This window comes from Vulpes vulpes, chromosome 5 (assembly GCF_048418805.1).
Source record: "Vulpes vulpes isolate BD-2025 chromosome 5, VulVul3, whole genome shotgun sequence".
NCBI lineage: Eukaryota > Metazoa > Chordata > Mammalia > Carnivora > Canidae > Vulpes > Vulpes vulpes.
Genome location: NC_132784.1, coordinates 35,164,588 through 35,180,132, shown reverse-complemented (window position 1 = coordinate 35,180,132; position 15,545 = coordinate 35,164,588). Strand labels below are relative to the sequence as shown.

The 15,545-nt window shown below is 42.3% G+C and overlaps 1 protein-coding gene across 2 annotated transcripts in view; it reads right to left on the bottom strand.

The window, feature by feature from the left end:
- Window positions 1-9,382, bottom strand: part of SMAD4 (SMAD family member 4) — a 66,983-nt gene extending 57,601 nt beyond the window's left edge. Inside the window, exons 1-3 of one of the 2 annotated variants that reach the window (XM_072757858.1) lie at window positions 8,835-8,935; window positions 5,981-6,110; window positions 5,719-5,876 (exon numbers count right to left, since the gene is read on the bottom strand). The gene's annotated coding sequence lies outside the window, so the exon portion shown is untranslated. Of the gene's footprint in view, window positions 1-5,718; window positions 5,877-5,980; window positions 6,111-8,834 lie in introns of both variants that reach the window. The other variant, XM_072757861.1, reaches the window with a different exon arrangement.
- Window positions 9,383-15,545: the final 6,163 nt, after the last annotated feature.

Here is a 15,545-nt window from a genome sequence, read left to right as displayed (position 1 = left end):
GGGACAGTGCATCCCAGGCCCCCTCCCAAGTAGTGGCCGCTGTGTTTTCACCCATAAGCCTCACGGGCTGTGCCTGGAAAGAGGTAGGTGTCCCCCTTGCTCCTCAAGAGACCACCCCCCCCACTAACCTGCAGCTTTCCATCGTGTTGTCCAGTATCCCTCATTGCTGCTTTCATCCCCCTTCAGTTTTTCACCATTTGCTCCTGTCAGCCACTCCAATATCACTTCTGTCCAATCCTAGGTGCTTCTAGTGCACATGTGGATGATCTTTCCAATACCCTGACCTCTCAGGGCTGACTTCTCCTCCAGGGATCTGTCCCTCCTTAACTCAGCCTCTCACTCCCACAGGCATACTCACAGAAGCCTTATCAAACTTTGCAACTTCATCATAATCACAGTTTCAAACACCTTATACTCTGAACACCATCTCATACTCCAAATCTCCTTGTAGTGATTGTTTAAAGTACATATCCAGTCGCTCCCATCCTTACCCAGCTGAAGCCCCTGGCCAATCATTGCAATCACTCCCTTGCATGCACCCTCAACCCTGGGACTTTCTTCCCCCTTGGCTGTGCTTGCTTGGCCAAAACCACTATCCTGATCCAGCCAGCTCTCCACCTGCCCCACCCCAGTACCCCTGCATCTGAAAGTGGCTGGAGCAAAACACAATCACACTAGTGAGTTTCACTTTAATTTCATCACTTTTACCCTCCACTGGGCCCTCAGTGGTGCTCCAGAATCCCACTTCCCTCCTCCATCCTTCTGCATTCCAGACCTGACGTACACCTCCCCTTTCATCTTCATTTCTCAGTTAATAACCTTGCTTCCTTTTTCACTGAGAAAATTGAAGCAACAAGATGAAAATCACCACGGAATCCCACAATCTCATCAACCCGTACCCACGTATCAACATCTGTAATCTCTTCTCCACTTTACTCTCCATTATGTAGTTGAATTTTCCATAGCTCCTAGCTAAAGTCAGTCCCTCCATGCGGCACAAATCCCAATCTTGGCTTGCCTAATCAAGATCATCACCATCACCCCAGCAATTATCCCCCCCCCCACCCACCGCTTCTTCTAATTATCAATGTTTCCCTCTCTGCTGGGTCATTCCCATCAGCTTAAGAGTGCCTGTAATTTCTCCAATCATACAAAATCTCTTTAACCCACTTCCACTGTCAGCTACTGCCCCATTTCTCTGCTTCAATTCCAACAAAACTTCTAAAGGAGTTTTCTATACTTTCTGTCTCTAGTTCTCCTCCCTCTGTAGCAGAATACATGTCATATGATACAATTTATATATATAAAGTTCCAAAACATGCCAAATACAATGCCTATGATAACTATGTTACTATGCCTATGTTACATGTGACTACATACATATGGAACAACGGTAACAATGCACACACAGTTACATACGTGGCATATTTTAGGTATCCAGCTGAGCAGGTCGCCCACCCTTTTTTTTTTCCCAAGATTTACTTATTCATGAGAGAGAGAGAGAGAGAGAGGCAGAGACACAGGCAGAGAGATAAGCAGGCTCCATGCAGGGAGCCTGATGTGGGACTCGATCCCCAGACCCAGGATCAAGTCCTGAGCCAAAGGCAGATGCTCAACCGCTGAGCCCCCCGGGCGTCCCTCCCACCTTCTCTTAAAGTGACTCCATTCATGCTTCCATCCTTACCACTCTATCCAAACTATTCTAGGCAGGGTCAGCAATGCCTAAGTCCAGTGATCTATTCACACTTCTCATCTTAATTGACCTGTCTGTAACAGCTAACACAGCTAGTCACTTGATTCACCTTTTTAATTTTTTTTTAAACGACATCATCTCAGTTTTCTCCTTCATCACTGGTCCCTCTTTCCCTGTCTTATTTCTTCTTTGTTGATTCTCTTTTCCCAGACCTCTTCACCTTGCAATAACCTAGGGTTCATTCCTTGGATTCTTCTCTTTTATATCTATACTCATTTCATTTGTGATCTCATTAAATCTCCTAACATTTAATACCATCAGAGATATATGATATCATCCCTCATATATGATGACATTTCCAAATTTAAATTCAACCCAGACCTTAGCAGGCTACTGTACATCTCAAATTTATGCCACAAACTGAAAAATAGTCTCCCTCAAACCTGTTCAACCCACCAATTTTCCTGTCTGTTGATGACAAGTCCATCCTTCAAACTGCTCAGATCAAAAACCCTAGAGTCATGCTGGACTTCCGTCTTTCTTTTACATCTCAGGGCGAGTGCAGATTCAGAGTGTCCCTTGCCATCCTCATGCCTACCCCCTGGTCTGAGCCATCATCATCTCATGTTTGGATTAGTCTTCCAAAAACTCTCCCTGCTTTCAGTCTTGCCCCTTAGAGTCTGTTCTCAACATAACCAGAGTGATCCTTCTAAAACAGAAGTCAAATCATATCACTCCTCTGCTTAAATCCCTGCAATGACTCATTTCACTCAGAGTAAAAGTCTTTGTCCGTACAAGAGTCTACAGGGTTCTACAAGATCTGCACCACCACCCCACCCCATCATTACCTTTGTAATCTCTTCCTGTTTTCTCCCGGGTGAGTCCACTGCAGCCTTACTAACCTCCTGTATTGATCCCAGAAGATACCACCCATATTCCCAAGTTGGGCCTTTGCATTGGCTCTTCTCTCTGCCTGGCACACATTCCTGCCCCCTCTTCACCCCATCTGCAGTGCTAGCTCGCTACCCATTTTTGGTCAAATGTCATCTTCTCAATGAGGCTCGCCTTAACCTTTTTAAAATTACTACTCATTGGGCACCTGGGTGGCTCAGTGGTTGAGCATCTGCCTTTGGCTTAGGTAGGTTGTGTCCTGGGATTGAGTCCCATATCAGACTCCCTGCATGGAGCCTGCTTCTCCCTCTGCCAGTGTCTCTGCCTCTCTTTGTCTCTCATGAATAAATAAATAAAATCTTTAAAAAATTAAAATAAAATAAAATTGCAATTCATTTTGGTCCCTACCCTACACCCCAGATCCCTCTTACCTGCTCTATTTTTCCTCATAGCACTTCTACTATGCTATATTATTTGCTCATGTTTATGTTTCTGCTTATTGCTTATCGTCTATTATCCCCCACTAGAATATAAGTTCCATGAGGGCACGGGTTTATCCATAGTGTTTACTAATATATTCCAAGTGACTAGAGTTGCTATTGACAAATAGGAGGTACTTGATAAATATTTGTTGAATAAATGAATGAGGTATTTCATGCTTCTATCCATAACCAGTGAAAACTAGGGATAGAGTTGATCTGAACCATATCTTATTCCAGCAAAAATATTCTAAATTCCAATTTTAAGAGTTCATCAAAATTTATAATATTTTATGGTTTTTATATCAATTAGGTATTCAGAATTGTATTAATAACACAAGGTGATTGTTTTAAATTTAGAGACTCAATCAAAAATTAAAATTTTAAAAATTAGAGAGGGGCACCTGGGTGGCTCAGTGGGTTAAGCATCTGCCTTCCACTCAGGTCATGATCCCACGGTCCTGGGATGGAGACCATATTGGGCTCCCTGCTCAGCGGGAATCCTGCTTCTCCCTCTCCTCTGCCTGCCGCTCCACCTACTTGTGCTCTCTCTCTCTTTCAAATAAATAAATACAATCTTTAAAAACATTTTTAGGGAAATATGATAGGCTGATCAATAGAAGACTTTCCAGCCTAAAATCTGATATTATAATGTTGAGGTGCAAGTGGAATAGAAATATAAGATAAGGGAAATATAAGAGAAAAAGAGTGATGTATAATTTCTTTTTAAAGAAAAGCTTGTTCATGTATTTTTAAGTGGATGATAGATACATTATGATATTTAGATTCCCTTGGATACCCTTCCAGAATGATGTAGCGATCTTATTTTAAAATGCCAATACTTATTATGCCAGAAATAACAAACTTTGCCATTATTTAAACTTAAGATGAAACATTTTAGATACGACCTTCAAAAGTACAAGAAGAAACACAGTTTCTCAAATTTCCTTTAGGAGACATGCAAGCAAGAAATTTTGAAGACCACAGTCCCAAAGCACTCCAAGGGACCTAAGCTACCATCTTTCCTGAGACATCTTCAGGTGAAACATCTCAATCCTATATACATCTCTGACCTGGGCAGGCAAAGGCTTAAAAGCTTTCTTCCCCTTTTGTTTTCTTTGAAGGCTCACTTCCCCAACTTGGAACTTCCCCAGAGTAAGGACAAGGTAGAGCTTTCACCTTTCCATCTCAGAGGTGGAGACAGAGAGCTCCCACCTCCAGCACTACCCAGCAAGGAAGAAATATTAGAATAATTTTTAATGTGGAAGTGACCTAGCAATTGACAGCTCGGCATGAGTTAGCATCATGACATTTCAGAGTTAACCCAGCGTTTTAAAAAAGAATCTAAATTGCCCTTGAAAATCATTTAACATTGATTAACCTAAACACCATAGGCATTTCCCACATTCCTAAAGCACTATAGTAACCTCTATCATCTCCGTTGGCTTAAAGTGTAGGAAATTATGTTTGAGGGTGACTGAGACGCATTTGACTCTCAAGTGATTTGTGCTTTCAGCTTTATAGGAGGCCAAAGACCTGATGAGGACAAGAGAAGATAGGTAGAGTCAATGCTCCACTATTTATTTATTTATTTATTTATTTATTTATTTATTTATTTAATTTTTACTAAAAAGCTGTAGTAACCGTTATCCATGCCAGGTCCAGCAAGGGCCACAAAGGCAGCTGTGGACAGAATCCCAAGGGTAGGAAAGGGGTGGAGGCAGGAAGGAAGGAATTAGGTGGGAGGGGAAGGGAAATCACAAAATCACAACCCACCTTTGGCCACCGTCCTCTAAGTATTAACAGAGACCAAGAGGCAGCTAAAAGCAAAGCGCCAGAGCAGTACAAACACTTCTGTCAGCCCTGATCATTCATCCAATACACATTTTATCCAATACTTACCAGGTACCAATTATCAAGGGATTCAGAGATAAATTTACTGTAGCCTATGCCCTCCATAGCTCCCAGTCTAGTGGGGCAAGTGTTCATAGGTAATTCTGATGATATGGACATGGAATACTGTGAGAAAAAAAGAGAAGGAGCAACCTCATAATCTTGCCTGCAGAAGTTCAGAAGCTGTCACAAGAAAGTGACATTTGAACGGGGCTTTGAGGTAAAGTAGGAGTTTGCTGGTTAGAAAAATGACCCAAGTGAAAACTTTCAAGGCAGAGAAAACAGCCTACAAATAGGAAATGGTTGGTGTGTTTGTGGAATGGTTGAAAAAAGAATTCAGTATATGCCCAAAGGTATACTTGCCACATACAAACAAAACAAAACACAATACACCACTTAGAAGAGGATATACATGCCAACATTGTTTGCTGTAACAGGCTGTTGGAAAAACTCAAATGTTTACCAAAAGGAGACTGGATAAATAAGTTATGGCACATTTATACAATGAAATACCATCTAAGTAGAGTGGTAATTTTCACTGTATGGAAAGATCTCAAAGGTGTACTGCCAAATGACAATGCAGAGTCCAAAACAATGTGTATATTATGCTACCTTTTTTGTTTAAAAGGAGGAAAAATAATATGTGTTTCTAATAACTGTGGATATATGGGGTAGGGTAGAAACTAGATGGGAGGAAATTTTTCATTATTTTATTTCTTTTATTCTCGAATATGTTCGAGAATACCTGTTCAAAAAATTTACCTGAAACTTGATTCAAACTTGAAATTCAAAGTGACTGGAACATATATGCTCATTCTTCTCCGTTAAGGTTCCATCGATAATCAGGGTGCTTGGCTGGCTCAGTCGAAAGAGCATAGGACTCTTGATCTCAGGGTCCTGTGTTTGTGACCCATGACGAGCTTTACAACAGAGATCATTTAAAAAAAAATAAATAAAGTGGAAAAAAATTAAGACTCAGTGATCCTCTAGGATCCCTGATATTTATCAGGATTGGGTGCCCTACCTTTCTGCACCAACTGGGCTGTGAGTTCCCTGAAGACAGAGGTTCTCTTGAGGGCCTTCCACACAGCAAGCGTTTGTTGAGTGAATGCACTGAGGAGATGGGCGAGGCTGGAAAGAGATCTGGAGCCAAACTATGAAGGAAGATACGCTGATGAGTTGAACTCCATTGGAAGACAGCTATATTTGAGTTTTTACAGTTTTACTGGGGTACAATTTACATTTACAAGCTTTTTAAAATAGAGAGTTGGATGAATCGGGGCAAAGGTACACATTGTGCAGCCACTACCACAACCCCATTTAGAACACTGCCTTCACTCCAGAGAGCTCCCTTCTGCCCCTTTGCAGTCAGTCCCCACCCCCATATCCCTGGCCCCAGGCAACCACTGCCATGCTTCCTGTTTTTGGGGTTTGGGTTTTTCCAAGACTCCATATAAATGGAATCTTACAGCACATAATTTTTTGCATCTGGATTTTTTTCACTCAGCATGATGTTTTTGAGATCCAAAATGTTACCGGGTATATCAGTAGTTAGCAGCTTTTTCTTGTGCAGGAGTGTTTTGTTGTGTGTATATTCAAAGCCATGGAAACAGAAACAGAAAGAAGATTCACAGATTAGTGGGGTGGATAGGAGAGGAGGGGAATTGAAAGATACCGGTTTCTTTTTGAGGTAATGGAAATGTTCTGGAATTAGTTATATAGCACTGTGACTATACTAAAAGACACGGAATTGCACACTTTAAAATGGTTAAAACACATGCACCTGAAACTAATGTAACATTGTGTATCAAATATTCTTCAATAAAAATAAACAAAATTGTTAAAATTCATAGACACAAAAATGGTGGTTATCAGTAGCTGGAGAGACATGAGGAAATGTTGGTCCAAGGGTAACAATTTCCAGTTATAAGATGAGTTAAATTCTAGGGACCTAACATAGAACATGGTGACTTTAATTACAATACTGTATTATATACTTGAAAGTTGCTAAGAGAGATCTTAAATGTTCCCACCACCTAAAAAAAAATTGTGATTAGGAGAGCTGAGTGATGTATTAACTAACCTTATAATGGTAATCATTTCCCAATATATACCTGCACCAAATCATCAAGTTGTATACACCTTAAATTTACAAAATGTTGTAGGTCGATTATATCTCAATACAGTTGGGAGAAAATAATTAAAATGGTAAATTTAATGTTATGTAAATTTTATCTTAAAAAGTTACATTTTAGGGGAACCAGGTGGCTCAGTAGGCTAAGCATCCAACTCTTGATTTCAGCTCAGGTTGTGATCTTAGGGTCAGGAGATCAACCCTTAAGTCAGGTTCCACATTGGGCAGGAAGTCTGCTTGAGATTCTCCTCTCTCCCTTTGCCCCTGTGTGCTCTCTCTCTCTCTCAAATCAATAAATCAATCTTTAAAAAACAAACCCTTACACTTTAGGTAAACATCACTAGCAAGGTTACTAAACAAACAGCCCTTGGGGGCAGGCTGACTTGGTTCAGGTCCCCATTTCACTCCTTACTAAGCTATAAGACAGCAGACAAATAAGTCTGTTTCTTCATCTGTGAAACAGGGATAAAAACGGAGCCTGTGTCACTGAGCCGTAGGGAGGACTCAGTGATATCATGCCTGTAAAGCACTTAACATGGTACTGACAAGCAATACTATGTTAGCTAATACTGATTAGGTGATTATCAGTATTAGCTAACTTTTTAAATCCACCTACACTTGCCCTATGTCAAATCTATAAGATGTCTGAATTTATTCAATTCAACATGAAGCAGGAACTATTCTCAATCTATAGGTGGTGGAACTGAACCATTAAGAGATTAAAAATAACTTGTCCCCATATTGAGGAATTGGTCTGCAGTTTTCAAAAATGTCAATGTCATGGAAAGCAGACTGAAGTACTGTTCCAGACTGAAGGAGACCCAATAGCCATGACAATGAAATGCTGTGCATGGTCATGAGTTGGGCATGGAAAAACTGTGACATTATTGGGACAACTCACAAAATTGAAATATGGACAGTAGATTAGATAAAAAGTATTGAATCCACATTAGGGTTCCTGATTTGGGCAACTACAGTGTGCAGGGCCAGGACTAGGGTGTGGCAAGCAAGGCCTCCTAGGAAGCCTTCTCGGGGCCACTGACTCAGACGTTGCTTGCCTCCCTCTGAATCTGGCCCTGGGGTTACGGTGACATAAGAGAATGTCCTTAATCTTAGTAAGTTCACACTGAAATATTAAGGGGAAAGGTATACCTATGTATATACCTAGCCTTCCATTAGTTGCAAAATAATATAACAGTAGAGAGAGAAAATGTTCAAGTCTATGTGGCAAAATGTTAATCATTGGTGAATCTGGGTAAGGGATATGCAGAAGCTTTTGGTACTATTCTTGTAAGTCTTCTATAAGACTGATTTAATTTTTAGGTCCCTTGCCCGTGTGATGAAGTTGCTTTAATAGCAGAGCCAGAATCTGAACCCTCTGCAGCCTCCAGCCCTCCACACACAATGCAGTGTGGAGCTTGTCCTGCAACCCAAATCTGAAGCCAGGACTGGAAGGGCCTCCTGACCAGGAGCCTCAGGAAGACAGTGGCCCAGGTACCTTCCAACAGTCTTCCTTCCACTTTAATATGAGCTTTAACATGATCATGCAGATTGTGATTCAGTGAGTCCAAGGTAGAACCAGAGAGTCCGCATTTCTAACAGGCTCCTAGATGAGGCGCTCCAGCTGGTCCCTGGACTAGAGTTCCGGAGGCAAGAAAGACCCTAGACTCTAGAGCTCAGACCTCTAGGGCCTAAAATGCAAAATTTCCAGAGAAGGGGAATGATCTCCACTGTTGTGACTCACCTGCTTCAAAAGCTTTCCAATGATAAGCTCAGCTTTCTTTTTTCAAACATCCCTTCCTTCAGGAACATGGAGCGCGAGCCTACCGGGTGCCATGCTTTTATCTTGGTTGAGGAATTGGATGGTGATGAACATTAATTGAACCATGTAAAATTTATCCAGCCTTTCTGTTTCCCTAGGAGACTCCAAATCAGCCTTAAAAGTAGACAATTTTTGGTCCAAACAAGTGAATGTGGCATCTGTCTCACTCAGTGTCACGGGAACAAGAGAGAACTTTGCACAGGGGGTTGGTGGTGGTGGTGGTGGTGGTGGTAGTACTGGAAATAACACTTTCATCAAAGGCAAAAACAAAACATGTTTTTTAAAAAAAACTTTTTAAACATTTTTACATTTATTTATTCATGAGAGACACAGAGAGAGAGGCAGAGACACAGGCAGAGGGAGAAGCAGGCTCCATGCAGGGGCCCAACGTGGGACTCAATCCTAGGACCCCAGGGTCACTCCCTGGGCTGAAGGCAGATGCTCAACCACTGAGCCCCCCCAGGTGCCCCAGCAAAACACGTTTTTAAAAGGTGGAGTTGGCATCACTTTTTGTGCTGAAAAAAATCTTATAATGAGTATTTGTGCAAAGGGGTTGAGCTTTCAACTCTGAGGGGAAAAACATCTTATCTTAACATCACCAAAATCTTTTCTTTTCTTTTTTTTTCTTAAAGCATTTTTCTTGGGAGACAGCCATGAGGAAAGTAATTAACTTTACCTTGGACGAAAATTGCAGTTACTATTTTCTTTTCAAGGGTTCAAGAATAATCAAGTGCCACCTTTTCAGAGGTGGAAATGAGGTATTTGAAAGAGAAGAGGGATGCTGTGCACATCTGAAAAACACTTAACTCGCCTCTGCTCCTTGGGAACAGGCTGTGTGACAATGCGCCAGGCTGGTTCTGAGGCTCAGCCCTGAGGCCTCCTCCAAGGACAGGTGCGAAGCTCCCACAACACCTGCCACCCAGGGATTTGTCCTTGCCCCCCACTGGCTGCTGCTGCTGGCCTCTCCACTGTTTTTCTCTTCCCCTCTCCTTTGCCCGGTGGACTCTCGGTTCCCGGGCCCTTCGGACAAGCTGCACCCAGCTGCCACCTTTGAACAGTCCCGACGCTTGGGGCGGGGGCGGCCTGCTGCCCGCCGAGCCTCCTGCCAGGCCTGGCTACCTGCGCCCCTTCCACCAGCAAGGAAGGGAGGTCACCCCACCGGCCGCAGGCAGCGAGGGCCAGTGCGGTGGTGGCGGGTGCCCTCCTGCTTCCACAGTAACACCCATGCTCTGAGAAAGGTGCCCTGGCTCCGAGGTGCCTTGTAGCCGCACGCAGTCACAGGCCGGCAGGGGAGCTGTCGGTGGCTCTGAACTGGAGGCTACAGGCCTTAGTTAGAATGCCAGGCCCGACTCCCTTAGCCACAGGCCACAAAGGCTCCTTGGCAGAAGTTCTTTGTGGAGCGTTCGACCCAAAGGCCCAGGAATGCAGGCTTACAGCCGCCCTCCTCCCTCCCTGCTCCCCCAGGAGCAAGTCCCAACCCATTCTTCAGCCAAGGAAAAGGCCACAGTTGCCTGCTCTGCTTTCTTCACTCCCTCCATCATCCCACATCCCATCCAGAGGCCCAACTCTCCCCTACCAACGGCTCCGGCCCAGCTGATCTCATCTAAAAAACCACAAGCCACACAGCAGGCCCTTGATTCCTTACAGTCCTGTGTGTTCACATTCTACTTCTTAGTGTGGAGGAGAAAGGTGGAGGTTATGGACGGGCTTTGGAGTCAAATGAGCACCTGTTCAATCCTGGCCCCATTGCTGTGTGTTCCTGGCCAGGTTACTGAAACTTTCTCAGCTTTAATGACTTCCTCTATAAAAGTAGGTACTGTCACACTTGTTGAAAACTTTATTTCCCTGAGGATTAAAGGGAGATTCTCTCATCCAACAAAAATTTACTGAGTGTCTACTGTTTGCCAGGCACTATTGTAGATAAGGGCACAGGGATGTGCAAGACAGACTCCTTGTCCTCAAAGAACTTATATTCTGGTGGGCAACAGACAACAAATATGTAGCCAAACAACTAATATTAGTGATAATTTCTATTTAAAGAAAAAAACCCATAGAGAAAGATTAGGAGAGGCACGGAGTAGTATTTTAGATGGGGTGACTCAGGAAAGGTGTCTGAAGAGGACACCTCTTGAGTAGGGATCTGAATGATGTAAAGGAGTGAGCTGTGCAAAAATCTGGCGAGAAAAGCAGGTGTAAAGACCCTGAAGTAGCAAGGCAGTTGATGTGTTCGTGAACAGCGGTACCACCAGTGAGCTAGGGCAGGGTAAGAGAGGGGCTAGGGAGGAGGTAAGACCAGAGACGGAGTGTGTGGGGAGAAGGTCTAGCCTGCAGTCAGTGTTCTATAAGTTTTAACTATTAGAATGTGATTAGGTCACATTATATGGCAAAAGGATACAAGAAAGGAAACAAAGGGATCTTACAGATACAATTAAAGTTCTGAAATTAGTCAACTTTAAATAAATCAAAGGGTGCCTGGATGGCTCAGTCAGTTAAACATCTGCCTTCGGCTCAGGTTGTGATGCTCGGGGTCTGGGGTCAAGTTCCGCATCATATTCCCTGCTCAACAGGAAGTCTGCTTCTCCTTCTCCCTCTGTCTGCAACTCCCCCTGCTTGTGCTCTCTGTCAAATAAATAAATAAAATCTTAAAAAGAAAATAGAAGTCAAAAGACTCTAGATGGTGAACCCTTAGATGTGACCACTTTTAATTCAGAAACAAAACATACTGGGGATCCCTGGGTGGCCCAGCGGTTTAGCACCGCCTTTGGCCCAGGGTGTGATCCTGGAGACCCGGGATCGAGTCCCACGTCGGGCTCCCTGCATGGAGCCTGCTTCTCCCTCTGCCTGTATCTCTGCCTCTCTCTCTCCCTCTCTCTGTGTCTCTCATGAATGAATAAATAAAATCTTAAAAAACAAAACAAAACAGACTACTGCCATTTGACACAAAGATAGAGGACTAACCAATGTAATGCCCTGAGAAAGACAGTTCAAGGATTGGAAAGAGAGAAACATGTTATTGTCGCTCATATGGAAAGCCCAGGAGAATTAACAAATTATTAAATCTCACACAAGCTCAGGAAGGTAGCCACATTGCAGGGCAACATACAGAAATCATAGCATCTCTCTACACCTACAAAACCCAGTATAAGATATCATTTACAGTAGTTATAAAACTATAAAATATATAGAAATTAAACTAGCAGATAATGCACATAAATTATCTGGATAAAAATGTAAAACTCAATTAAAAGGCATAAAATAAAACCTGAATAAATGAGAACATACTGTTATATTCATTGCTAGAAGGAGTTTAACATTATAAAAATAGCAATTCTCCCAATATTAACCTATAAATTAAATGTAATTGCATCATAATCCTAAGTGAAGAGAATTTGATTCTAAAATACATATGGAAAAACACATATCTACAAATGTTAAGATACATCTCAAAAGAAGAGGAAAAGGAGGGGCCTGGGATGTACCCTACCAAATAATGAGACATGCTACAAATCTAGAATAATCAGAGCAGTATAGTATGGGCACAGGAAGGGCAAATAGAGCAGTTATTAATATGGGGAACTCGGCATAGAAAGACACCATTAATCAGTGGGAACTAGATGAATTATTTAGTAGATATGAAAATTGTCTCACTCTAAGGAGAAAGATTCAGTTGAATCTTACAACATATGCAAAAAAAAAAAAAAATCCTCTAAGCAGAGTAAAGTCCTAAATTTGAAAAACAAAATTATAAAGCCAACAGAAGGAAATGTAAAAGAATATTGTTTGGGCTTTAGGGCTGAGAAATTTTTCTTTAAAAAAGATGCCAAATGTGCACATTTTAAGGGGACAAAAAAAATCTGTAGATTTGATTCATTTAAATTATTTCTATCTTATGGAGGCCATCATAAACACAACTAATAGGTGATCAAATGGGAAAAGTTATTTGTAATATTCAAAATCAACACAAAATAAAGATTTATTATATCAAAAAAGATTCCAAGATAGTTTTAAGGAAAAAACAGGAAATCCAACAGAAAACAAAATGAGCATAGGCTATGATGAGACAATTCACAGGAGAAATCCGAATGACTAAAATAAGTCTACCAAGAGATGTTAAACTCATTAGTAATCAGCGAAATGTAAATCAAAGCTAAATACCATTTTACATGTCTCAGACGGGAAGTAAGAAAAAAGGAAGTCGGATATTCCCTGTGGGCAGTGAGTGGGGCACTGGACCTCTAAAGTGTTCTTCGTAGGAGCATGAACTGGGCAGTCGTTCTGGAGGGCAGTTGGCATCACCGTGTAGAAATAGGACGAGGTACCCCTAAAACCTGGAGGTTCTGCTCCTGAGCTTTTATCCTCAAAAGAAGCTTAAGGCTGTTGTGAGAATCAAGTGAGTTCCATTCAGGAATCAGTCAAATATTTATTCTTTGGTCGCATCCTTTTTGGCCAACTCTTATTTCCAAGTGGCTCTCAGACATTTTCACCTGGCAGTAGTGGGGCTGGCACAAGGGATCTGGAAATGCCATTTCACAAGCCGATGGCCCAAGCGAACCCCATTGTCAATCCTTTCCAGGTTAAAACTTCTAGCAGCAGCAATACTGTATACCCTTTGGGCACCTCACAATTTGCTAAGAATTTGTGCATGAAAATAAAACTCCAACTCTATCAATCCATGCCAGTTAAACATGCCAGTTATTTAATGATTTGGTGAGGAGGGTGCCATGAACTCATTTTCAACAGATAAGAAAATAATAAATTTTTGTCAGAAAGATGAAAATCCAACAACATCTCACAGCTGCTACTTGCGAGGATTGTCAGAGCTTATACTGGATCGGATGGCTGCGAGCACAGCGACCTAGTAGGCTATGGTGGTTCTCTTGGGGTTGCAAGCAGCAAAACCTCAACAGGCACCCAGGAGGAAGGAAGTCCGAAGGTGACGGAGAAGGCTTTCATCTCTACCCAAACTACCCCAGCTCTAGTCTTGACTTTCCTGATCCAGAGTCCCACATGGTTCCGCACTCTGAACCCCACCTGTCGCCACCTCCCAACCTCATCTACCCTAAATCCCTTCCTCCCAAGGCCTCACTTAGCAGATACAGCCCTCTCTGTAGCTACCACTGTTGCCTCAAGGGCATTTGCACTAACAGGATCTTGGAAAAAAAAAATGGGAAAGGGTGATGGGGACAAAGAGTACAAATTAAAAAAAGGCAAAAAACCCCAAAAATGCCACAATAAGATATACAAATGGCCAAAAGCACAGTAAAAGAGGCTCACTAGTAAGAGACATCAGTGAGTTGCAGGTTAAAACCACAAGGGGTGCCTGGCGGGCTCAGTCCCTGGAGCTTGCAACTCGCCATCTTAGGGTCATGGGTTCAGGCCCCACAATGGGCATAGAGCTTACTTAAGAAAAACCAACACCACCACAATGAGATACCTCCTTGTAGCCACTAGGACAGCTAAAATTAAAAAGATTTGCCGTATCAAGTGCTGACAAGTTTGTGGAGCTCCTGGGATACTAGTAGGAGAGTAAAATGGTACAGTCACTTTGGGAAACAGTTGGGCAGTGTCTTAAAAAGTGACATATACATTCATCATATAACCCAGCAATTCCACTTGTCGATATTACTCCCACCCTCACATGAAAACATATGTCTTCACAAAGACTGTGCACAAATCTTCATAGTAGCTTTATTTAAAATAAACAGAAAAGGAAATGAGCCAAATGTCCATCCATGGGTGAATATACAAACAGATTGTGGTAAATTCATCCAATGGTCTACTACAGAAAAATAAAAAGGCATGAATTTTTGATACATGGAAAAATGTGGTGTTTGGGCCACCCAGTTGGGGCATCTTTATGTTAAATAATTAATTCCGTCTGTATATTTGTGGTTTGGAATATTTACGTTGCAGTTCTAATATTGACTAGCCCTTCTTTGTGGTGTTTCTCAAATTTACCTAATAATTACATGGTATAGTAGCATGAATAATGGCCCAACTATGTCTGTATCCTAATCCCTGGAACCGTCATATGCCATCATATGGCAAGAGGGACTTTGTGGACGTGATTAAGTTAAGGATCTTGAGGTGGGGAGATAATCTTTGATTATCCTGGTGGGCCTTGAGGTAATCACAATAGTCCTCATCAAAGGGACACAGGAAAAGTCAGAGTAGAAAATGATGTCACGATGGAAAGAGAGATTGGAATGTTGCAGTGTGAGGAGGGAGGAAGAGGCCACAAGCCAAGGAACACCCCCAGGAAGCCACTAGAAGCTGAAAAAGACAAATGGATTCTTCCTTCAGAGCCTCCAGAAGAAAACAGTCCTATCAACCCCTTGACATTAGTCCACTGAAACTGATTTTAGACTTCTGGCCTCCAGAACCATAGGCCAGTACCTTCGTGTTGTTTTAAGCCACTAAGATGTTGGCAATTTGTTACAGTGGCAATAGGAAACTAAGACACTTGGTGTACTTGTTAAATATTCAAGTTACCATCCATCTCCTGTAAGTTCTGATACCGTTGGTCTGAGTGGGGAGCCTAGGAATCTGTTCTATAACAAGAGTCGAGGCGATTTTTATCCTCAGGTAAATCTGGGAACCACAGCTTAGTGGACTGTGATAGCCCAGCCAAAT